General features: G+C 41.3%; 33 non-coding genes across 33 annotated transcripts; 18 read left to right on the forward strand and 15 right to left on the reverse strand.

Moving 5' to 3' along the window:
* The first annotated feature begins 128 nt into the window (after positions 1–128).
* Positions 129–210, forward strand: TRNAS-GCU (transfer RNA serine (anticodon GCU)). The gene has a single exon. It is a non-coding gene; the product is annotated as a tRNA-Ser (tRNA).
* Positions 211–984: 774 nt separating this feature from the next.
* On the reverse strand, positions 985–1058 carry TRNAT-AGU (transfer RNA threonine (anticodon AGU)). Its single transcript has one exon. It is a non-coding gene; the product is annotated as a tRNA-Thr (tRNA).
* A 358-nt stretch (positions 1059–1416) lies between these two features.
* Positions 1417–1498, forward strand: TRNAS-GCU (transfer RNA serine (anticodon GCU)). Its single transcript has one exon. It is a non-coding gene; the product is annotated as a tRNA-Ser (tRNA).
* A 774-nt stretch (positions 1499–2272) lies between these two features.
* TRNAT-AGU (transfer RNA threonine (anticodon AGU)) lies at positions 2273–2346 on the reverse strand. Its single transcript has one exon. It is a non-coding gene; the product is annotated as a tRNA-Thr (tRNA).
* Positions 2347–2704: 358 nt separating this feature from the next.
* Positions 2705–2786, forward strand: TRNAS-GCU (transfer RNA serine (anticodon GCU)). The gene has a single exon. It is a non-coding gene; the product is annotated as a tRNA-Ser (tRNA).
* A 1206-nt stretch (positions 2787–3992) lies between these two features.
* Positions 3993–4074, forward strand: TRNAS-GCU (transfer RNA serine (anticodon GCU)). Its single transcript has one exon. It is a non-coding gene; the product is annotated as a tRNA-Ser (tRNA).
* A 1206-nt stretch (positions 4075–5280) lies between these two features.
* On the forward strand, positions 5281–5362 carry TRNAS-GCU (transfer RNA serine (anticodon GCU)). Its single transcript has one exon. It is a non-coding gene; the product is annotated as a tRNA-Ser (tRNA).
* A 774-nt stretch (positions 5363–6136) lies between these two features.
* TRNAT-AGU (transfer RNA threonine (anticodon AGU)) lies at positions 6137–6210 on the reverse strand. Its single transcript has one exon. It is a non-coding gene; the product is annotated as a tRNA-Thr (tRNA).
* A 358-nt stretch (positions 6211–6568) lies between these two features.
* On the forward strand, positions 6569–6650 carry TRNAS-GCU (transfer RNA serine (anticodon GCU)). Its single transcript has one exon. It is a non-coding gene; the product is annotated as a tRNA-Ser (tRNA).
* A 774-nt stretch (positions 6651–7424) lies between these two features.
* On the reverse strand, positions 7425–7498 carry TRNAT-AGU (transfer RNA threonine (anticodon AGU)). The gene has a single exon. It is a non-coding gene; the product is annotated as a tRNA-Thr (tRNA).
* Positions 7499–7856: 358 nt separating this feature from the next.
* Positions 7857–7938, forward strand: TRNAS-GCU (transfer RNA serine (anticodon GCU)). Its single transcript has one exon. It is a non-coding gene; the product is annotated as a tRNA-Ser (tRNA).
* Positions 7939–8712: 774 nt separating this feature from the next.
* TRNAT-AGU (transfer RNA threonine (anticodon AGU)) lies at positions 8713–8786 on the reverse strand. The gene has a single exon. It is a non-coding gene; the product is annotated as a tRNA-Thr (tRNA).
* A 358-nt stretch (positions 8787–9144) lies between these two features.
* TRNAS-GCU (transfer RNA serine (anticodon GCU)) lies at positions 9145–9226 on the forward strand. The gene has a single exon. It is a non-coding gene; the product is annotated as a tRNA-Ser (tRNA).
* A 774-nt stretch (positions 9227–10000) lies between these two features.
* On the reverse strand, positions 10001–10074 carry TRNAT-AGU (transfer RNA threonine (anticodon AGU)). The gene has a single exon. It is a non-coding gene; the product is annotated as a tRNA-Thr (tRNA).
* Positions 10075–10432: 358 nt separating this feature from the next.
* Positions 10433–10514, forward strand: TRNAS-GCU (transfer RNA serine (anticodon GCU)). Its single transcript has one exon. It is a non-coding gene; the product is annotated as a tRNA-Ser (tRNA).
* A 774-nt stretch (positions 10515–11288) lies between these two features.
* TRNAT-AGU (transfer RNA threonine (anticodon AGU)) lies at positions 11289–11362 on the reverse strand. The gene has a single exon. It is a non-coding gene; the product is annotated as a tRNA-Thr (tRNA).
* Positions 11363–11720: 358 nt separating this feature from the next.
* On the forward strand, positions 11721–11802 carry TRNAS-GCU (transfer RNA serine (anticodon GCU)). The gene has a single exon. It is a non-coding gene; the product is annotated as a tRNA-Ser (tRNA).
* Positions 11803–12576: 774 nt separating this feature from the next.
* Positions 12577–12650, reverse strand: TRNAT-AGU (transfer RNA threonine (anticodon AGU)). The gene has a single exon. It is a non-coding gene; the product is annotated as a tRNA-Thr (tRNA).
* A 358-nt stretch (positions 12651–13008) lies between these two features.
* TRNAS-GCU (transfer RNA serine (anticodon GCU)) lies at positions 13009–13090 on the forward strand. The gene has a single exon. It is a non-coding gene; the product is annotated as a tRNA-Ser (tRNA).
* A 774-nt stretch (positions 13091–13864) lies between these two features.
* Positions 13865–13938, reverse strand: TRNAT-AGU (transfer RNA threonine (anticodon AGU)). Its single transcript has one exon. It is a non-coding gene; the product is annotated as a tRNA-Thr (tRNA).
* A 358-nt stretch (positions 13939–14296) lies between these two features.
* TRNAS-GCU (transfer RNA serine (anticodon GCU)) lies at positions 14297–14378 on the forward strand. Its single transcript has one exon. It is a non-coding gene; the product is annotated as a tRNA-Ser (tRNA).
* Positions 14379–15152: 774 nt separating this feature from the next.
* Positions 15153–15226, reverse strand: TRNAT-AGU (transfer RNA threonine (anticodon AGU)). Its single transcript has one exon. It is a non-coding gene; the product is annotated as a tRNA-Thr (tRNA).
* Positions 15227–15584: 358 nt separating this feature from the next.
* TRNAS-GCU (transfer RNA serine (anticodon GCU)) lies at positions 15585–15666 on the forward strand. Its single transcript has one exon. It is a non-coding gene; the product is annotated as a tRNA-Ser (tRNA).
* A 774-nt stretch (positions 15667–16440) lies between these two features.
* On the reverse strand, positions 16441–16514 carry TRNAT-AGU (transfer RNA threonine (anticodon AGU)). The gene has a single exon. It is a non-coding gene; the product is annotated as a tRNA-Thr (tRNA).
* A 358-nt stretch (positions 16515–16872) lies between these two features.
* On the forward strand, positions 16873–16954 carry TRNAS-GCU (transfer RNA serine (anticodon GCU)). Its single transcript has one exon. It is a non-coding gene; the product is annotated as a tRNA-Ser (tRNA).
* Positions 16955–17728: 774 nt separating this feature from the next.
* Positions 17729–17802, reverse strand: TRNAT-AGU (transfer RNA threonine (anticodon AGU)). The gene has a single exon. It is a non-coding gene; the product is annotated as a tRNA-Thr (tRNA).
* Positions 17803–18160: 358 nt separating this feature from the next.
* Positions 18161–18242, forward strand: TRNAS-GCU (transfer RNA serine (anticodon GCU)). Its single transcript has one exon. It is a non-coding gene; the product is annotated as a tRNA-Ser (tRNA).
* Positions 18243–19016: 774 nt separating this feature from the next.
* On the reverse strand, positions 19017–19090 carry TRNAT-AGU (transfer RNA threonine (anticodon AGU)). The gene has a single exon. It is a non-coding gene; the product is annotated as a tRNA-Thr (tRNA).
* A 358-nt stretch (positions 19091–19448) lies between these two features.
* Positions 19449–19530, forward strand: TRNAS-GCU (transfer RNA serine (anticodon GCU)). The gene has a single exon. It is a non-coding gene; the product is annotated as a tRNA-Ser (tRNA).
* A 774-nt stretch (positions 19531–20304) lies between these two features.
* TRNAT-AGU (transfer RNA threonine (anticodon AGU)) lies at positions 20305–20378 on the reverse strand. Its single transcript has one exon. It is a non-coding gene; the product is annotated as a tRNA-Thr (tRNA).
* A 358-nt stretch (positions 20379–20736) lies between these two features.
* On the forward strand, positions 20737–20818 carry TRNAS-GCU (transfer RNA serine (anticodon GCU)). Its single transcript has one exon. It is a non-coding gene; the product is annotated as a tRNA-Ser (tRNA).
* A 774-nt stretch (positions 20819–21592) lies between these two features.
* On the reverse strand, positions 21593–21666 carry TRNAT-AGU (transfer RNA threonine (anticodon AGU)). The gene has a single exon. It is a non-coding gene; the product is annotated as a tRNA-Thr (tRNA).
* Positions 21667–22024: 358 nt separating this feature from the next.
* On the forward strand, positions 22025–22106 carry TRNAS-GCU (transfer RNA serine (anticodon GCU)). The gene has a single exon. It is a non-coding gene; the product is annotated as a tRNA-Ser (tRNA).
* Positions 22107–22836: the final 730 nt, after the last annotated feature.

The raw sequence follows: 22836 nt of genomic DNA on the forward strand, positions 1-22836 counted from the left end.
ATTATCCAGTGTAGGAGATGTGATAAGCTCCATTTTGCCAGAGGCCGATACACAATATTTAGCTCAATTGCACAGACTAGTCAATATCCTCATCAGATCATATCACCTGATTTCAGGTTTCTCATGTAGACGAGGTGGCCGAGTGGTTAAGGCGATGGACTGCTAATCCATTGTGCTCTGCATGCATGGGTTCGAATCCCATCCTCGTCGGTTTAATCTCCTTCTTCCGTGTTGAAAGGCTTTGTTCCATTTTCAACCCAGGCGGTGGATATTTGACCTTCTCAAATCTCTGAGATAGTGCAATGAAGGAATCATAAATCTGTGCTGTCTAAGTGCATAAAAAAGAGAAGACGTCATCCGATGTAGGATGGCATAAGGCATGCCAAATGAAAACGGTGGGTTTTATTTTGCCAGATTGAGCATTGGTTTATGGCTGGTAAGGTTTGCATTAGTCCAACTCCAGACACCAGACAATGAAGGAGAAGAGATAAGGCCCACTCCGTTAGAGGCCAACTTAAAACCTTCAGTGAAAAAGCAAAGACTCATCAAAATGCTCTTCAGATCTTATGGTCTGGTTTCTACGTTTTTGGGCAGAGAAGTTGGCTGTGAAGTTCAGGTGATGCATTAACAATACAGTCTATGGATTGAGCTGTTTATGCATGGTTTTGACTTCCATCTTTGTTCTTGTTGTTTTCTTGCCCTTTCACTGTTCAAGAAGACTGCTATCAAACTTTTCTAGCAGGGAGAGATGCGCATGGAAGCATTTCAATCTGGCAAAAGAAAACCACTGTTTTTATTTGGCATGCTTGGTGCCATCCTACATCGCATGACATCTTCTTCCTTCTGAGCACTTAGACAGCACATATTTATAATTCCTTCATTCAACTATCTCAGAGATGTGAGAAAGACAAATTTGACATTAGTCTCTCACTATGAAAGGTGCCCTTTAAAAATCGAAACTTCTATACCGAGACTATGAAAAGAAGGCACTGCTGAGATTCGAACTCAGGATCTCCTGTTTACTAGACAGGCGCTTTAACCAACTAAGCCACAGCACCTCTTTTCCTACTGACCGATAGTAAAGCAGCTTCTGGTAGAGTGGCCTTTTCTGATCTTCTTCAGTGTCATCTGATGTCTAGAGACAAACTAATGCAAATGCTATCTGGGATAAACCAATTTTCAGGGCTTCAATACAGACACGACATTCAATCTTCAGTAAAAATACTGTTATTAAAACCCTGAGCATTAGCTCATTTCTGATATGGTTTGAGCTAGTCTAACTCTTTTCATTATCCAGTGTAGGAGATGTGATAAGCTCCATTTTGCCAGAGGCCGATACACAATCTTTAGCTCAATTGCACAGACTAGTCAATATCCTCATCAGATCATATCACCTGATTTCAGGTTTCTCATGTAGACGAGGTGGCCGAGTGGTTAAGGCGATGGACTGCTAATCCATTGTGCTCTGCATGCATGGGTTCGAATCCCATCCTCGTCGGTTTAATCTCCTTCTTCCGTGTTGAAAGGCTTAGTTCCATTTTCAACCCAGGCGGTGGATATTTGACCTTCTCAAATCTCTGAGATAGTGCAATGAAGGAATCATAAATCTGTGCTGTCTAAGTGCATAAAAAAGAGAAGACGTCATCCGATGTAGGATGGCATAAGGCATGCCAAATGAAAACGGTGGGTTTTATTTTGCCAGATTGAGCATTGGTTTATGGCTGGTAAGGTTTGCATTAGTCCAACTCCAGACACCAGACAATGAAGGAGAAGAGATAAGGCCCACTCCGTTAGAGGCCAACTTAAAACCTTCAGTGAAAAAGCAAAGACTCATCAAAATGCTCTTCAGATCTTATGGTCTGGTTTCTACGTTTTTGGGCAGAGAAGTTGGCTGTGAAGTTCAGGTGATGCATTAACAATACAGTCTATGGATTGAGCTGTTTATGCATGGTTTTGACTTCCATCTTTGTTCTTGTTGTTTTCTTGCCCTTTCACTGTTCAAGAAGACTGCTATCAAACTTTTCTAGCAGGGAGAGATGCGCATGGAAGCATTTCAATCTGGCAAAAGAAAACCACTGTTTTTATTTGGCATGCTTGGTGCCATCCTACATCGCATGACATCTTCTTCCTTCTGAGCACTTAGACAGCACATATTTATAATTCCTTCATTCAACTATCTCAGAGATGTGAGAAAGACAAATTTGACATTAGTCTCTCACTATGAAAGGTGCCCTTTAAAAATCGAAACTTCTATACCGAGACTATGAAAAGAAGGCACTGCTGAGATTCGAACTCAGGATCTCCTGTTTACTAGACAGGCGCTTTAACCAACTAAGCCACAGCACCTCTTTTCCTACTGACCGATAGTAAAGCAGCTTCTGGTAGAGTGGCCTTTTCTGATCTTCTTCAGTGTCATCTGATGTCTAGAGACAAACTAATGCAAATGCTATCTGGGATAAACCAATTTTCAGGGCTTCAATACAGACACGACATTCAATCTTCAGTAAAAATACTGTTATTAAAACCCTGAGCATTAGCTCATTTCTGATATGGTTTGAGCTAGTCTAACTCTTTTCATTATCCAGTGTAGGAGATGTGATAAGCTCCATTTTGCCAGAGGCCGATACACAATCTTTAGCTCAATTGCACAGACTAGTCAATATCCTCATCAGATCATATCACCTGATTTCAGGTTTCTCATGTAGACGAGGTGGCCGAGTGGTTAAGGCGATGGACTGCTAATCCATTGTGCTCTGCATGCATGGGTTCGAATCCCATCCTCGTCGGTTTAATCTCCTTCTTCCGTGTTGAAAGGCTTAGTTCCATTTTCAACCCAGGCGGTGGATATTTGACCTTCTCAAATCTCTGAGATAGTGCAATGAAGGAATCATAAATCTGTGCTGTCTAAGTGCATAAAAAAGAGAAGACGTCATCCGATGTAGGATGGCATAAGGCATGCCAAATGAAAACGGTGGGTTTTATTTTGCCAGATTGAGCATTGGTTTATGGCTGGTAAGGTTTGCATTAGTCCAACTCCAGACACCAGACAATGAAGGAGAAGAGATAAGGCCCACTCCGTTAGAGGCCAACTTAAAACCTTCAGTGAAAAAGCAAAGACTCATCAAAATGCTCTTCAGATCTTATGGTCTGGTTTCTACGTTTTTGGGCAGAGAAGTTGGCTGTGAAGTTCAGGTGATGCATTAACAATACAGTCTATGGATTGAGCTGTTTATGCATGGTTTTGACTTCCATCTTTGTTCTTGTTGTTTTCTTGCCCTTTCACTGTTCAAGAAGACTGCTATCAAACTTTTCTAGCAGGGAGAGATGCGCATGGAAGCATTTCAATCTGGCAAAAGAAAACCACTGTTTTTATTTGGCATGCTTGGTGCCATCCTACATCGCATGACATCTTCTTCCTTCTGAGCACTTAGACAGCACATATTTATAATTCCTTCATTCAACTATCTCAGAGATGTGAGAAAGACAAATTTGACATTAGTCTCTCACTATGAAAGGTGCCCTTTAAAAATCGAAACTTCTATACCGAGACTATGAAAAGAAGGCACTGCTGAGATTCGAACTCAGGATCTCCTTTTTACTAGACAGGCGCTTTAACCAACTAAGCCACAGCACCTCTTTTCCTACTGACCGATAGTAAAGCAGCTTCTGGTAGAGTGGCCTTTTCTGATCTTCTTCAGTGTCATCTGATGTCTAGAGACAAACTAATGCAAATGCTATCTGGGATAAACCAATTTTCAGGGCTTCAATACAGACACGACATTCAATCTTCAGTAAAAATACTGTTATTAAAACCCTGAGCATTAGCTCATTTCTGATATGGTTTGAGCTAGTCTAACTCTTTTCATTATCCAGTGTAGGAGATGTGATAAGCTCCATTTTGCCAGAGGCCGATACACAATCTTTAGCTCAATTGCACAGACTAGTCAATATCCTTATCAGATCATATCACCTGATTTCAGGTTTCTCATGTAGACGAGGTGGCCGAGTGGTTAAGGCGATGGACTGCTAATCCATTGTGCTCTGCATGCATGGGTTCGAATCCCATCCTCGTCGGTTTAATCTCCTTCTTCCGTGTTGAAAGGCTTAGTTCCATTTTCAACCCAGGCGGTGGATATTTGACCTTCTCAAATCTCTGAGATAGTGCAATGAAGGAATCATAAATCTGTGCTGTCTAAGTGCATAAAAAAGAGAAGACGTCATCCGATGTAGGATGGCATAAGGCATGCCAAATGAAAACGGTGGGTTTTATTTTGCCAGATTGAGCATTGGTTTATGGCTGGTAAGGTTTGCATTAGTCCAACTCCAGACACCAGACAATGAAGGAGAAGAGATAAGGCCCACTCCGTTAGAGGCCAACTTAAAACCTTCAGTGAAAAAGCAAAGACTCATCAAAATGCTCTTCAGATCTTATGGTCTGGTTTCTACGTTTTTGGGCAGAGAAGTTGGCTGTGAAGTTCAGGTGATGCATTAACAATACAGTCTATGGATTGAGCTGTTTATGCATGGTTTTGACTTCCATCTTTGTTCTTGTTGTTTTCTTGCCCTTTCACTGTTCAAGAAGACTGCTATCAAACTTTTCTAGCAGGGAGAGATGCGCATGGAAGCATTTCAATCTGGCAAAAGAAAACCACTGTTTTTATTTGGCATGCTTGGTGCCATCCTACATCGCATGACATCTTCTTCCTTCTGAGCACTTAGACAGCACATATTTATAATTCCTTCATTCAACTATCTCAGAGATGTGAGAAAGACAAATTTGACATTAGTCTCTCACTATGAAAGGTGCCCTTTAAAAATCGAAACTTCTATACCGAGACTATGAAAAGAAGGCACTGCTGAGATTCGAACTCAGGATCTCCTGTTTACTAGACAGGCGCTATAACCAACTAAGCCACAGAACCTCTTTTCCTACTGACCGATAGTAAAGCAGCTTCTGGTAGAGTGGCCTTTTCTGATCTTCTTCAGTGTCATCTGATGTCTAGAGACAAACTAATGCAAATGCTATCTGGGATAAACCAATTTTCAGGGCTTCAATACAGACACGACATTCAATCTTCAGTAAAAATACTGTTATTAAAACCCTGAGCATTAGCTCATTTCTGATATGGTTTGAGCTAGTCTAACTCTTTTCATTATCCAGTGTAGGAGATGTGATAAGCTCCATTTTGCCAGAGGCCGATACACAATCTTTAGCTCAATTGCACAGAGTAGTCAATATCCTCATCAGATCATATCACCTGATTTCAGGTTTCTCATGTAGACGAGGTGGCCGAGTGGTTAAGGCGATGGACTGCTAATCCATTGTGCTCTGCATGCATGGGTTCGAATCCCATCCTCGTCGGTTTAATCTCCTTCTTCCGTGTTGAAAGGCTTAGTTCCATTTTCAACCCAGGCGGTGGATATTTGACCTTCTCAAATCTCTGAGATAGTGCAATGAAGGAATCATAAATCTGTGCTGTCTAAGTGCATAAAAAAGAGAAGACGTCATCCGATGTAGGATGGCATAAGGCATGCCAAATGAAAACGGTGGGTTTTATTTTGCCAGATTGAGCATTGGTTTATGGCTGGTAAGGTTTGCATTAGTCCAACTCCAGACACCAGACAATGAAGGAGAAGAGATAAGGCCCACTCCGTTAGAGGCCAACTTAAAACCTTCAGTGAAAAAGCAAAGACTCATCAAAATGCTCTTCAGATCTTATGGTCTGGTTTCTACGTTTTTGGGCAGAGAAGTTGGCTGTGAAGTTCAGGTGATGCATTAACAATACAGTCTATGGATTGAGCTGTTTATGCATGGTTTTGACTTCCATCTTTGTTCTTGTTGTTTTCTTGCCCTTTCACTGTTCAAGAAGACTGCTATCAAACTTTTCTAGCAGGGAGAGATGCGCATGGAAGCATTTCAATCTGGCAAAAGAAAACCACTGTTTTTATTTGGCATGCTTGGTGCCATCCTACATCGCATGACATCTTCTTCCTTCTGAGCACTTAGACAGCACATATTTATAATTCCTTCATTCAACTATCTCAGAGATGTGAGAAAGACAAATTTGACATTAGTCTCTCACTATGAAAGGTGCCCTTTAAAAATCGAAACTTCTATACCGAGACTATGAAAAGAAGGCACTGCTGAGATTCGAACTCAGGATCTCCTGTTTACTAGACAGGCGCTTTAACCAACTAAGCCACAGCACCTCTTTTCCTACTGACCGATAGTAAAGCAGCTTCTGGTAGAGTGGCCTTTTCTGATCTTCTTCAGTGTCATCTGATGTCTAGAGACAAACTAATGCAAATGCTATCTGGGATAAACCAATTTTCAGGGCTTCAATACAGACACGACATTCAATCTTCAGTAAAAATACTGTTATTAAAACCCTGAGCATTAGCTCATTTCTGATATGGTTTGAGCTAGTCTAACTCTTTTCATTATCCAGTGTAGGAAATGTGATAAGCTCCATTTTGCCAGAGGCCGATACTCAATCTTTAGCTCAATTGCACAGACTAGTCAATATCCTCATCAGATCATATCACCTGATTTCAGGTTTCTCATGTAGACGAGGTGGCCGAGTGGTTAAGGCGATGGACTGCTAATCCATTGTGCTCTGCATGCATGGGTTCGAATCCCATCCTCGTCGGTTTAATCTCCTTCTTCCGTGTTGAAAGGCTTAGTTCCATTTTCAACCCAGGCGGTGGATATTTGACCTTCTCAAATCTCTGAGATAGTGCAATGAAGGAATCATAAATCTGTGCTGTCTAAGTGCATAAAAAAGAGAAGACGTCATCCGATGTAGGATGGCATAAGGCATGCCAAATGAAAACGGTGGGTTTTATTTTGCCAGATTGAGCATTGGTTTATGGCTGGTAAGGTTTGCATTAGTCCAACTCCAGACACCAGACAATGAAGGAGAAGAGATAAGGCCCACTCCGTTAGAGGCCAACTTAAAACCTTCAGTGAAAAAGCAAAGACTCATCAAAATGCTCTTCAGATCTTATGGTCTGGTTTCTACGTTTTTGGGCAGAGAAGTTGGCTGTGAAGTTCAGGTGATGCATTAACAATACAGTCTATGGATTGAGCTGTTTATGCATGGTTTTGACTTCCATCTTTGTTCTTGTTGTTTTCTTGCCCTTTCACTGTTCAAGAAGACTGCTATCAAACTTTTCTAGCAGGGAGAGATGCGCATGGAAGCATTTCAATCTGGCAAAAGAAAACCACTGTTTTTATTTGGCATGCTTGGTGCCATCCTACATCGCATGACATCTTCTTCCTTCTGAGCACTTAGACAGCACATATTTATAATTCCTTCATTCAACTATCTCAGAGATGTGAGAAAGACAAATTTGACATTAGTCTCTCACTATGAAAGGTGCCCTTTAAAAATCGAAACTTCTATACCGAGACTATGAAAAGAAGGCACTGCTGAGATTCGAACTCAGGATCTCCTGTTTACTAGACAGGCGCTTTAACCAACTAAGCCACAGCACCTCTTTTCCTACTGACCGATAGTAAAGCAGCTTCTGGTAGAGTGGCCTTTTCTGATCTTCTTCAGTGTCATCTGATGTCTAGAGACAAACTAATGCAAATGCTATCTGGGATAAACCAATTTTCAGGGCTTCAATACAGACACGACATTCAATCTTCAGTAAAAATACTGTTATTAAAACCCTGAGCATTAGCTCATTTCTGATATGGTTTGAGCTAGTCTAACTCTTTTCATTATCCAGTGTAGGAAATGTGATAAGCTCCATTTTGCCAGAGGCCGATACTCAATCTTTAGCTCAATTGCACAGACTAGTCAATATCCTCATCAGATCATATCACCTGATTTCAGGTTTCTCATGTAGACGAGGTGGCCGAGTGGTTAAGGCGATGGACTGCTAATCCATTGTGCTCTGCATGCATGGGTTCGAATCCCATCCTCGTCGGTTTAATCTCCTTCTTCCGTGTTGAAAGGCTTAGTTCCATTTTCAACCCAGGCGGTGGATATTTGACCTTCTCAAATCTCTGAGATAGTGCAATGAAGGAATCATAAATCTGTGCTGTCTAAGTGCATAAAAAAGAGAAGACGTCATCCGATGTAGGATGGCATAAGGCATGCCAAATGAAAACGGTGGGTTTTATTTTGCCAGATTGAGCATTGGTTTATGGCTGGTAAGGTTTGCATTAGTCCAACTCCAGACACCAGACAATGAAGGAGAAGAGATAAGGCCCACTCCGTTAGAGGCCAACTTAAAACCTTCAGTGAAAAAGCAAAGACTCATCAAAATGCTCTTCAGATCTTATGGTCTGGTTTCTACGTTTTTGGGCAGAGAAGTTGGCTGTGAAGTTCAGGTGATGCATTAACAATACAGTCTATGGATTGAGCTGTTTATGCATGGTTTTGACTTCCATCTTTGTTCTTGTTGTTTTCTTGCCCTTTCACTGTTCAAGAAGACTGCTATCAAACTTTTCTAGCAGGGAGAGATGCGCATGGAAGCATTTCAATCTGGCAAAAGAAAACCACTGTTTTTATTTGGCATGCTTGGTGCCATCCTACATCGCATGACATCTTCTTCCTTCTGAGCACTTAGACAGCACATATTTATAATTCCTTCATTCAACTATCTCAGAGATGTGAGAAAGACAAATTTGACATTAGTCTCTCACTATGAAAGGTGCCCTTTAAAAATCGAAACTTCTATACCGAGACTATGAAAAGAAGGCACTGCTGAGATTCGAACTCAGGATCTCCTGTTTACTAGACAGGCGCTTTAACCAACTAAGCCACAGCACCTCTTTTCCTACTGACCGATAGTAAAGCAGCTTCTGGTAGAGTGGCCTTTTCTGATCTTCTTCAGTGTCATCTGATGTCTAGAGACAAACTAATGCAAATGCTATCTGGGATAAACCAATTTTCAGGGCTTCAATACAGACACGACACTCAATCTTCAGTAAAAATACTGTTATTAAAACCCTGAGCATTAGCTCATTTCTGATATGGTTTGAGCTAGTCTAACTCTTTTCATTATCCAGTGTAGGAGATGTGATAAGCTCCATTTTGCCAGAGGCCGATACACAATCTTTAGCTCAATTGCACAGACTAGTCAATATCCTCATCAGATCATATCACCTGATTTCAGGTTTCTCATGTAGACGAGGTGGCCGAGTGGTTAAGGCGATGGACTGCTAATCCATTGTGCTCTGCATGCATGGGTTCGAATCCCATCCTCGTCGGTTTAATCTCCTTCTTCCGTGTTGAAAGGCTTAGTTCCATTTTCAACCCAGGCGGTGGATATTTGACCTTCTCAAATCTCTGAGATAGTGCAATGAAGGAATCATAAATCTGTGCTGTCTAAGTGCATAAAAAAGAGAAGACGTCATCCGATGTAGGATGGCATAAGGCATGCCAAATGAAAACGGTGGGTTTTATTTTGCCAGATTGAGCATTGGTTTATGGCTGGTAAGGTTTGCATTAGTCCAACTCCAGACACCAGACAATGAAGGAGAAGAGATAAGGCCCACTCCGTTAGAGGCCAACTTAAAACCTTCAGTGAAAAAGCAAAGACTCATCAAAATGCTCTTCAGATCTTATGGTCTGGTTTCTACGTTTTTGGGCAGAGAAGTTGGCTGTGAAGTTCAGGTGATGCATTAACAATACAGTCTATGGATTGAGCTGTTTATGCATGGTTTTGACTTCCATCTTTGTTCTTGTTGTTTTCTTGCCCTTTCACTGTTCAAGAAGACTGCTATCAAACTTTTCTAGCAGGGAGAGATGCGCATGGAAGCATTTCAATCTGGCAAAAGAAAACCACTGTTTTTATTTGGCATGCTTGGTGCCATCCTACATCGCACGACATCTTCTTCCTTCTGAGCACTTAGACAGCACATATTTATAATTCCTTCATTCAACTATCTCAGAGATGTGAGAAAGACAAATTTGACATTAGTCTCTCACTATGAAAGGTGCCCTTTAAAAATCGAAACTTCTATACCGAGACTATGAAAAGAAGGCACTGCTGAGATTCGAACTCAGGATCTCCTGTTTACTAGACAGGCGCTTTAACCAACTAAGCCACAGCACCTCTTTTCCTACTGACCGATAGTAAAGCAGCTTCTGGTAGAGTGGCCTTTTCTGATCTTCTTCAGTGTCATCTGATGTCTAGAGACAAACTAATGCAAATGCTATCTGGGATAAACCAATTTTCAGGGCTTCAATACAGACACGACATTCAATCTTCAGTAAAAATACTGTTATTAAAACCCTGAGCATTAGCTCATTTCTGATATGGTTTGAGCTAGTCTAACTCTTTTCATTATCCAGTGTAGGAGATGTGATAAGCTCCATTTTGCCAGAGACCGATACACAATCTTTAGCTCAATTGCACAGACTAGTCAATATCCTCATCAGATCATATCACCTGATTTCAGGTTTCTCATGTAGACGAGGTGGCCGAGTGGTTAAGGCGATGGACTGCTAATCCATTGTGCTCTGCATGCATGGGTTCGAATCCCATCCTCGTCGGTTTAATCTCCTTCTTCCGTGTTGAAAGGCTTAGTTCCATTTTCAACCCAGGCGGTGGATATTTGACCTTCTCAAATCTCTGAGATAGTGCAATGAAGGAATCATAAATCTGTGCTGTCTAAGTGCATAAAAAAGAGAAGACGTCATCCGATGTAGGATGGCATAAGGCATGCCAAATGAAAACGGTGGGTTTTATTTTGCCAGATTGAGCATTGGTTTATGGCTGGTAAGGTTTGCATTAGTCCAACTCCAGACACCAGACAATGAAGGAGAAGAGATAAGGCCCACTCCGTTAGAGGCCAACTTAAAACCTTCAGTGAAAAAGCAAAGACTCATCAAAATGCTCTTCAGATCTTATGGTCTGGTTTCTACGTTTTTGGGCAGAGAAGTTGGCTGTGAAGTTCAGGTGATGCATTAACAATACAGTCTATGGATTGAGCTGTTTATGCATGGTTTTGACTTCCATCTTTGTTCTTGTTGTTTTCTTGCCCTTTCACTGTTCAAGAAGACTGCTATCAAACTTTTCTAGCAGGGAGAGATGCGCATGGAAGCATTTCAATCTGGCAAAAGAAAACCACTGTTTTTATTTGGCATGCTTGGTGCCATCCTACATCGCATGACATCTTCTTCCTTCTGAGCACTTAGACAGCACATATTTATAATTCCTTCATTCAACTATCTCAGAGATGTGAGAAAGACAAATTTGACATTAGTCTCTCACTATGAAAGGTGCCCTTTAAAAATCGAAACTTCTATACCGAGACTATGAAAAGAAGGCACTGCTGAGATTCGAACTCAGGATCTCCTGTTTACTAGACAGGCGCTTTAACCAACTAAGCCACAGCACCTCTTTTCCTACTGACCGATAGTAAAGCAGCTTCTGGTAGAGTGGCCTTTTCTGATCTTCTTCAGTGTCATCTGATGTCTAGAGACAAACTAATGCAAATGCTATCTGGGATAAACCAATTTTCAGGGCTTCAATACAGACACGACATTCAATCTTCAGTAAAAATACTGTTATTAAAACCCTGAGCATTAGCTCATTTCTGATATGGTTTGAGCTAGTCTAACTCTTTTCATTATCCAGTGTAGGAGATGTGATAAGCTCCATTTTGCCAGAGACCGATACACAATCTTTAGCTCAATTGCACAGACTAGTCAATATCCTCATCAGATCATATCACCTGATTTCAGGTTTCTCATGTAGACGAGGTGGCCGAGTGGTTAAGGCGATGGACTGCTAATCCATTGTGCTCTGCATGCATGGGTTCGAATCCCATCCTCGTCGGTTTAATCTCCTTCTTCCGTGTTGAAAGGCTTAGTTCCATTTTCAACCCAGGCGGTGGATATTTGACCTTCTCAAATCTCTGAGATAGTGCAATGAAGGAATCATAAATCTGTGCTGTCTAAGTGCATAAAAAAGAGAAGACGTCATCCGATGTAGGATGGCATAAGGCATGCCAAATGAAAACGGTGGGTTTTATTTTGCCAGATTGAGCATTGGTTTATGGCTGGTAAGGTTTGCATTAGTCCAACTCCAGACACCAGACAATGAAGGAGAAGAGATAAGGCCCACTCCGTTAGAGGCCAACTTAAAACCTTCAGTGAAAAAGCAAAGACTCATCAAAATGCTCTTCAGATCTTATGGTCTGGTTTCTACGTTTTTGGGCAGAGAAGTTGGCTGTGAAGTTCAGGTGATGCATTAACAATACAGTCTATGGATTGAGCTGTTTATGCATGGTTTTGACTTCCATCTTTGTTCTTGTTGTTTTCTTGCCCTTTCACTGTTCAAGAAGACTGCTATCAAACTTTTCTAGCAGGGAGAGATGCGCATGGAAGCATTTCAATCTGGCAAAAGAAAACCACTGTTTTTATTTGGCATGCTTGGTGCCATCCTACATCGCATGACATCTTCTTCCTTCTGAGCACTTAGACAGCACATATTTATAATTCCTTCATTCAACTATCTCAGAGATGTGAGAAAGACAAATTTGACATTAGTCTCTCACTATGAAAGGTGCCCTTTAAAAATCGAAACTTCTATACCGAGACTATGAAAAGAAGGCACTGCTGAGATTCGAACTCAGGATCTCCTGTTTACTAGACAGGCGCTTTAACCAACTAAGCCACAGCACCTCTTTTCCTACTGACCGATAGTAAAGCAGCTTCTGGTAGAGTGGCCTTTTCTGATCTTCTTCAGTGTCATCTGATGTCTAGAGACAAACTAATGCAAATGCTATCTGGGATAAACCAATTTTCAGGGCTTCAATACAGACACGACATTCAATCTTCAGTAAAAATACTGTTATTAAAACCCTGAGCATTAGCTCATTTCTGATATGGTTTGAGCTAGTCTAACTCTTTTCATTATCCAGTGTAGGAGATGTGATAAGCTCCATTTTGCCAGAGGCCGATACACAATCTTTAGCTCAATTGCACAGACTAGTCAATATCCTCATCAGATCATATCACCTGATTTCAGGTTTCTCATGTAGACGAGGTGGCCGAGTGGTTAAGGCGATGGACTGCTAATCCATTGTGCTCTGCATGCATGGGTTCGAATCCCATCCTCGTCGGTTTAATCTCCTTCTTCCGTGTTGAAAGGCTTAGTTCCATTTTCAACCCAGGCGGTGGATATTTGACCTTCTCAAATCTCTGAGATAGTGCAATGAAGGAATCATAAATCTGTGCTGTCTAAGTGCATAAAAAAGAGAAGACGTCATCCGATGTAGGATGGCATAAGGCATGCCAAATGAAAACGGTGGGTTTTATTTTGCCAGATTGAGCATTGGTTTATGGCTGGTAAGGTTTGCATTAGTCCAACTCCAGACACCAGACAATGAAGGAGAAGAGATAAGGCCCACTCCGTTAGAGGCCAACTTAAAACCTTCAGTGAAAAAGCAAAGACTCATCAAAATGCTCTTCAGATCTTATGGTCTGGTTTCTACGTTTTTGGGCAGAGAAGTTGGCTGTGAAGTTCAGGTGATGCATTAACAATACAGTCTATGGATTGAGCTGTTTATGCATGGTTTTGACTTCCATCTTTGTTCTTGTTGTTTTCTTGCCCTTTCACTGTTCAAGAAGACTGCTATCAAACTTTTCTAGCAGGGAGAGATGCGCATGGAAGCATTTCAATCTGGCAAAAGAAAACCACTGTTTTTATTTGGCATGCTTGGTGCCATCCTACATCGCATGACATCTTCTTCCTTCTGAGCACTTAGACAGCACATATTTATAATTCCTTCATTCAACTATCTCAGAGATGTGAGAAAGACAAATTTGACATTAGTCTCTCACTATGAAAGGTGCCCTTTAAAAATCGAAACTTCTATACCGAGACTATGAAAAGAAGGCACTGCTGAGATTCGAACTCAGGATCTCCTGTTTACTAGACAGGCGCTTTAACCAACTAAGCCACAGCACCTCTTTTCCTACTGACCGATAGTAAAGCAGCTTCTGGTAGAGTGGCCTTTTCTGATCTTCTTCAGTGTCATCTGATGTCTAGAGACAAACTAATGCAAATGCTATCTGGGATAAACCAATTTTCAGGGCTTCAATACAGACACGACATTCAATCTTCAGTAAAAATACTGTTATTAAAACCCTGAGCATTAGCTCATTTCTGATATGGTTTGAGCTAGTCTAACTCTTTTCATTATCCAGTGTAGGAGATGTGATAAGCTCCATTTTGCCAGAGGCCGATACACAATCTTTAGCTCAATTGCACAGACTAGTCAATATCCTCATCAGATCATATCACCTGATTTCAGGTTTCTCATGTAGACGAGGTGGCCGAGTGGTTAAGGCGATGGACTGCTAATCCATTGTGCTCTGCATGCATGGGTTCGAATCCCATCCTCGTCGGTTTAATCTCCTTCTTCCGTGTTGAAAGGCTTAGTTCCATTTTCAACCCAGGCGGTGGATATTTGACCTTCTCAAATCTCTGAGATAGTGCAATGAAGGAATCATAAATCTGTGCTGTCTAAGTGCATAAAAAAGAGAAGACGTCATCCGATGTAGGATGGCATAAGGCATGCCAAATGAAAACGGTGGGTTTTATTTTGCCAGATTGAGCATTGGTTTATGGCTGGTAAGGTTTGCATTAGTCCAACTCCAGACACCAGACAATGAAGGAGAAGAGATAAGGCCCACTCCGTTAGAGGCCAACTTAAAACCTTCAGTGAAAAAGCAAAGACTCATCAAAATGCTCTTCAGATCTTATGGTCTGGTTTCTACGTTTTTGGGCAGAGAAGTTGGCTGTGAAGTTCAGGTGATGCATTAACAATACAGTCTATGGATTGAGCTGTTTATGCATGGTTTTGACTTCCATCTTTGTTCTTGTTGTTTTCTTGCCCTTTCACTGTTCAAGAAGACTGCTATCAAACTTTTCTAGCAGGGAGAGATGCGCATGGAAGCATTTCAATCTGGCAAAAGAAAACCACTGTTTTTATTTGGCATGCTTGGTGCCATCCTACATCGCACGACATCTTCTTCCTTCTGAGCACTTAGACAGCACATATTTATAATTCCTTCATTCAACTATCTCAGAGATGTGAGAAAGACAAATTTGACATTAGTCTCTCACTATGAAAGGTGCCCTTTAAAAATCGAAACTTCTATACCGAGACTATGAAAAGAAGGCACTGCTGAGATTCGAACTCAGGATCTCCTGTTTACTAGACAGGCGCTTTAACCAACTAAGCCACAGCACCTCTTTTCCTACTGACCGATAGTAAAGCAGCTTCTGGTAGAGTGGCCTTTTCTGATCTTCTTCAGTGTCATCTGATGTCTAGAGACAAACTAATGCAAATGCTATCTGGGATAAACCAATTTTCAGGGCTTCAATACAGACACGACATTCAATCTTCAGTAAAAATACTGTTATTAAAACCCTGAGCATTAGCTCATTTCTGATATGGTTTGAGCTAGTCTAACTCTTTTCATTATCCAGTGTAGGAGATGTGATAAGCTCCATTTTGCCAGAGACCGATACACAATCTTTAGCTCAATTGCACAGACTAGTCAATATCCTCATCAGATCATATCACCTGATTTCAGGTTTCTCATGTAGACGAGGTGGCCGAGTGGTTAAGGCGATGGACTGCTAATCCATTGTGCTCTGCATGCATGGGTTCGAATCCCATCCTCGTCGGTTTAATCTCCTTCTTCCGTGTTGAAAGGCTTAGTTCCATTTTCAACCCAGGCGGTGGATATTTGACCTTCTCAAATCTCTGAGATAGTGCAATGAAGGAATCATAAATCTGTGCTGTCTAAGTGCATAAAAAAGAGAAGACGTCATCCGATGTAGGATGGCATAAGGCATGCCAAATGAAAACGGTGGGTTTTATTTTGCCAGATTGAGCATTGGTTTATGGCTGGTAAGGTTTGCATTAGTCCAACTCCAGACACCAGACAATGAAGGAGAAGAGATAAGGCCCACTCCGTTAGAGGCCAACTTAAAACCTTCAGTGAAAAAGCAAAGACTCATCAAAATGCTCTTCAGATCTTATGGTCTGGTTTCTACGTTTTTGGGCAGAGAAGTTGGCTGTGAAGTTCAGGTGATGCATTAACAATACAGTCTATGGATTGAGCTGTTTATGCATGGTTTTGACTTCCATCTTTGTTCTTGTTGTTTTCTTGCCCTTTCACTGTTCAAGAAGACTGCTATCAAACTTTTCTAGCAGGGAGAGATGCGCATGGAAGCATTTCAATCTGGCAAAAGAAAACCACTGTTTTTATTTGGCATGCTTGGTGCCATCCTACATCGCATGACATCTTCTTCCTTCTGAGCACTTAGACAGCACATATTTATAATTCCTTCATTCAACTATCTCAGAGATGTGAGAAAGACAAATTTGACATTAGTCTCTCACTATGAAAGGTGCCCTTTAAAAATCGAAACTTCTATACCGAGACTATGAAAAGAAGGCACTGCTGAGATTCGAACTCAGGATCTCCTGTTTACTAGACAGGCGCTTTAACCAACTAAGCCACAGCACCTCTTTTCCTACTGACCGATAGTAAAGCAGCTTCTGGTAGAGTGGCCTTTTCTGATCTTCTTCAGTGTCATCTGATGTCTAGAGACAAACTAATGCAAATGCTATCTGGGATAAACCAATTTTCAGGGCTTCAATACAGACACGACATTCAATCTTCAGTAAAAATACTGTTATTAAAACCCTGAGCATTAGCTCATTTCTGATATGGTTTGAGCTAGTCTAACTCTTTTCATTATCCAGTGTAGGAGATGTGATAAGCTCCATTTTGCCAGAGGCCGATACACAATCTTTAGCTCAATTGCACAGACTAGTCAATATCCTCATCAGATCATATCACCTGATTTCAGGTTTCTCATGTAGACGAGGTGGCCGAGTGGTTAAGGCGATGGACTGCTAATCCATTGTGCTCTGCATGCATGGGTTCGAATCCCATCCTCGTCGGTTTAATCTCCTTCTTCCGTGTTGAAAGGCTTAGTTCCATTTTCAACCCAGGCGGTGGATATTTGACCTTCTCAAATCTCTGAGATAGTGCAATGAAGGAATCATAAATCTGTGCTGTCTAAGTGCATAAAAAAGAGAAGACGTCATCCGATGTAGGATGGCATAAGGCATGCCAAATGAAAACGGTGGGTTTTATTTTGCCAGATTGAGCATTGGTTTATGGCTGGTAAGGTTTGCATTAGTCCAACTCCAGACACCAGACAATGAAGGAGAAGAGATAAGGCCCACTCCGTTAGAGGCCAACTTAAAACCTTCAGTGAAAAAGCAAAGACTCATCAAAATGCTCTTCAGATCTTATGGTCTGGTTTCTACGTTTTTGGGCAGAGAAGTTGGCTGTGAAGTTCAGGTGATGCATTAACAATACAGTCTATGGATTGAGCTGTTTATGCATGGTTTTGACTTCCATCTTTGTTCTTGTTGTTTTCTTGCCCTTTCACTGTTCAAGAAGACTGCTATCAAACTTTTCTAGCAGGGAGAGATGCGCATGGAAGCATTTCAATCTGGCAAAAGAAAACCACTGTTTTTATTTGGCATGCTTGGTGCCATCCTACATCGCATGACATCTTCTTCCTTCTGAGCACTTAGACAGCACATATTTATAATTCCTTCATTCAACTATCTCAGAGATGTGAGAAAGACAAATTTGACATTAGTCTCTCACTATGAAAGGTGCCCTTTAAAAATCGAAACTTCTATACCGAGACTATGAAAAGAAGGCACTGCTGAGATTCGAACTCAGGATCTCCTGTTTACTAGACAGGCGCTTTAACCAACTAAGCCACAGCACCTCTTTTCCTACTGACCGATAGTAAAGCAGCTTCTGGTAGAGTGGCCTTTTCTGATCTTCTTCAGTGTCATCTGATGTCTAGAGACAAACTAATGCAAATGCTATCTGGGATAAACCAATTTTCAGGGCTTCAATACAGACACGACATTCAATCTTCAGTAAAAATACTGTTATTAAAACCCTGAGCATTAGCTCATTTCTGATATGGTTTGAGCTAGTCTAACTCTTTTCATTATCCAGTGTAGGAGATGTGATAAGCTCCATTTTGCCAGAGGCCGATACACAATCTTTAGCTCAATTGCACAGACTAGTCAATATCCTCATCAGATCATATCACCTGATTTCAGGTTTCTCATGTAGACGAGGTGGCCGAGTGGTTAAGGCGATGGACTGCTAATCCATTGTGCTCTGCATGCATGGGTTCGAATCCCATCCTCGTCGGTTTAATCTCCTTCTTCCGTGTTGAAAGGCTTAGTTCCATTTTCAACCCAGGCGGTGGATATTTGACCTTCTCAAATCTCTGAGATAGTGCAATGAAGGAATCATAAATCTGTGCTGTCTAAGTGCATAAAAAAGAGAAGACGTCATCCGATGTAGGATGGCATAAGGCATGCCAAATGAAAACGGTGGGTTTTATTTTGCCAGATTGAGCATTGGTTTATGGCTGGTAAGGTTTGCATTAGTCCAACTCCAGACACCAGACAATGAAGGAGAAGAGATAAGGCCCACTCCGTTAGAGGCCAACTTAAAACCTTCAGTGAAAAAGCAAAGACTCATCAAAATGCTCTTCAGATCTTATGGTCTGGTTTCTACGTTTTTGGGCAGAGAAGTTGGCTGTGAAGTTCAGGTGATGCATTAACAATACAGTCTATGGATTGAGCTGTTTATGCATGGTTTTGACTTCCATCTTTGTTCTTGTTGTTTTCTTGCCCTTTCACTGTTCAAGAAGACTGCTATCAAACTTTTCTAGCAGGGAGAGATGCGCATGGAAGCATTTCAATCTGGCAAAAGAAAACCACTGTTTTTATTTGGCATGCTTGGTGCCATCCTACATCGCATGACATCTTCTTCCTTCTGAGCACTTAGACAGCACATATTTATAATTCCTTCATTCAACTATCTCAGAGATGTGAGAAAGACAAATTTGACATTAGTCTCTCACTATGAAAGGTGCCCTTTAAAAATCGAAACTTCTATACCGAGACTATGAAAAGAAGGCACTGCTGAGATTCGAACTCAGGATCTCCTGTTTACTAGACAGGCGCTTTAACCAACTAAGCCACAGCACCTCTTTTCCTACTGACCGATAGTAAAGCAGCTTCTGGTAGAGTGGCCTTTTCTGATCTTCTTCAGTGTCATCTGATGTCTAGAGACAAACTAATGCAAATGCTATCTGGGATAAACCAATTTTCAGGGCTTCAATACAGACACGACATTCAATCTTCAGTAAAAATACTGTTATTAAAACCCTGAGCATTAGCTCATTTCTGATATGGTTTGAGCTAGTCTAACTCTTTTCATTATCCAGTGTAGGAGATGTGATAAGCTCCATTTTGCCAGAGGCCGATACACAATCTTTAGCTCAATTGCACAGACTAGTCAATATCCTCATCAGATCATATCACCTGATTTCAGGTTTCTCATGTAGACGAGGTGGCCGAGTGGTTAAGGCGATGGACTGCTAATCCATTGTGCTCTGCATGCATGGGTTCGAATCCCATCCTCGTCGGTTTAATCTCCTTCTTCCGTGTTGAAAGGCTTAGTTCCATTTTCAACCCAGGCGGTGGATATTTGACCTTCTCAAATCTCTGAGATAGTGCAATGAAGGAATCATAAATCTGTGCTGTCTAAGTGCATAAAAAAGAGAAGACGTCATCCGATGTAGGATGGCATAAGGCATGCCAAATGAAAACGGTGGGTTTTATTTTGCCAGATTGAGCATTGGTTTATGGCTGGTAAGGTTTGCATTAGTCCAACTCCAGACACCAGACAATGAAGGAGAAGAGATAAGGCCCACTCCGTTAGAGGCCAACTTAAAACCTTCAGTGAAAAAGCAAAGACTCATCAAAATGCTCTTCAGATCTTATGGTCTGGTTTCTACGTTTTTGGGCAGAGAAGTTGGCTGTGAAGTTCAGGTGATGCATTAACAATACAGTCTATGGATTGAGCTGTTTATGCATGGTTTTGACTTCCATCTTTGTTCTTGTTGTTTTCTTGCCCTTTCACTGTTCAAGAAGACTGCTATCAAACTTTTCTAGCAGGGAGAGATGCGCATGGAAGCATTTCAATCTGGCAAAAGAAAACCACTGTTTTTATTTGGCATGCTTGGTGCCATCCTACATCGCATGACATCTTCTTCCTTCTGAGCACTTAGACAGCACATATTTATAATTCCTTCATTCAACTATCTCAGAGATGTGAGAAAGACAAATTTGACATTAGTCTCTCACTATGAAAGGTGCCCTTTAAAAATCGAAACTTCTATACCGAGACTATGAAAAGAAGGCACTGCTGAGATTCGAACTCAGGATCTCCTGTTTACTAGACAGGCGCTTTAACCAACTAAGCCACAGCACCTCTTTTCCTACTGACCGATAGTAAAGCAGCTTCTGGTAGAGTGGCCTTTTCTGATCTTCTTCAGTGTCATCTGATGTCTAGAGACAAACTAATGCAAATGCTATCTGGGATAAACCAATTTTCAGGGCTTCAATACAGACACGACATTCAATCTTCAGTAAAAATACTGTTATTAAAACCCTGAGCATTAGCTCATTTCTGATATGGTTTGAGCTAGTCTAACTCTTTTCATTATCCAGTGTAGGAGATGTGATAAGCTCCATTTTGCCAGAGGCCGATACACAATCTTTAGCTCAATTGCACAGACTAGTCAATATCCTCATCAGATCATATCACCTGATTTCAGGTTTCTCATGTAGACGAGGTGGCCGAGTGGTTAAGGCGATGGACTGCTAATCCATTGTGCTCTGCATGCATGGGTTCGAATCCCATCCTCGTCGGTTTAATCTCCTTCTTCCGTGTTGAAAGGCTTAGTTCCATTTTCAACCCAGGCGGTGGATATTTGACCTTCTCAAATCTCTGAGATAGTGCAATGAAGGAATCATAAATCTGTGCTGTCTAAGTGCATAAAAAAGAGAAGACGTCATCCGATGTAGGATGGCATAAGGCATGCCAAATGAAAACGGTGGGTTTTATTTTGCCAGATTGAGCATTGGTTTATGGCTGGTAAGGTTTGCATTAGTCCAACTCCAGACACCAGACAATGAAGGAGAAGAGATAAGGCCCACTCCGTTAGAGGCCAACTTAAAACCTTCAGTGAAAAAGCAAAGACTCATCAAAATGCTCTTCAGATCTTATGGTCTGGTTTCTACGTTTTTGGGCAGAGAAGTTGGCTGTGAAGTTCAGGTGATGCATTAACAATACAGTCTATGGATTGAGCTGTTTATGCATGGTTTTGACTTCCATCTTTGTTCTTGTTGTTTTCTTGCCCTTTCACTGTTCAAGAAGACTGCTATCAAACTTTTCTAGCAGGGAGAGATGCGCATGGAAGCATTTCAATCTGGCAAAAGAAAACCACTGTTTTTATTTGGCATGCTTGGTGCCATCCTACATCGCATGACATCTTCTTCCTTCTGAGCACTTAGACAGCACATATTTATAATTCCTTCATTCAACTATCTCAGAGATGTGAGAAAGACAAATTTGACATTAGTCTCTCACTATGAAAGGTGCCCTTTAAAAATCGAAACTTCTATACCGAGACTATGAAAAGAAGGCACTGCTGAGATTCGAACTCAGGATCTCCTGTTTACTAGACAGGCGCTTTAACCAACTAAGCCACAGCACCTCTTTTCCTACTGACCGATAGTAAAGCAGCTTCTGGTAGAGTGGCCTTTTCTGATCTTCTTCAGTGTCATCTGATGTCTAGAGACAAACTAATGCAAATGCTATCTGGGATAAACCAATTTTCAGGGCTTCAATACAGACACGACATTCAATCTTCAGTAAAAATACTGTTATTAAAACCCTGAGCATTAGCTCATTTCTGATATGGTTTGAGCTAGTCTAACTCTTTTCATTATCCAGTGTAGGAGATGTGATAAGCTCCATTTTGCCAGAGGCCGATACACAATCTTTAGCTCAATTGCACAGACTAGTCAATATCCTCATCAGATCATATCACCTGATTTCAGGTTTCTCATGTAGACGAGGTGGCCGAGTGGTTAAGGCGATGGACTGCTAATCCATTGTGCTCTGCATGCATGGGTTCGAATCCCATCCTCGTCGGTTTAATCTCCTTCTTCCGTGTTGAAAGGCTTAGTTCCATTTTCAACCCAGGCGGTGGATATTTGACCTTCTCAAATCTCTGAGATAGTGCAATGAAGGAATCATAAATCTGTGCTGTCTAAGTGCATAAAAAAGAGAAGACGTCATCCGATGTAGGATGGCATAAGGCATGCCAAATGAAAACGGTGGGTTTTATTTTGCCAGATTGAGCATTGGTTTATGGCTGGTAAGGTTTGCATTAGTCCAACTCCAGACACCAGACAATGAAGGAGAAGAGATAAGGCCCACTCCGTTAGAGGCCAACTTAAAACCTTCAGTGAAAAAGCAAAGACTCATCAAAATGCTCTTCAGATCTTATGGTCTGGTTTCTACGTTTTTGGGCAGAGAAGTTGGCTGTGAAGTTCAGGTGATGCATTAACAATACAGTCTATGGATTGAGCTGTTTATGCATGGTTTTGACTTCCATCTTTGTTCTTGTTGTTTTCTTGCCCTTTCACTGTTCAAGAAGACTGCTATCAAACTTTTCTAGCAGGGAGAGATGCGCATGGAAGCATTTCAATCTGGCAAAAGAAAACCACTGTTTTTATTTGGCATGCTTGGTGCCATCCTACATCGCATGACATCTTCTTCCTTCTGAGCACTTAGACAGCACATATTTATAATTCCTTCATTCAACTATCTCAGAGATGTGAGAAAGACAAATTTGACATTAGTCTCTCACTATGAAAGG

This window comes from Anomaloglossus baeobatrachus, chromosome 7, assembly GCF_048569485.1.
Source record: "Anomaloglossus baeobatrachus isolate aAnoBae1 chromosome 7, aAnoBae1.hap1, whole genome shotgun sequence".
NCBI classification, from domain to species: Eukaryota; Metazoa; Chordata; class Amphibia; order Anura; family Aromobatidae; genus Anomaloglossus; species Anomaloglossus baeobatrachus.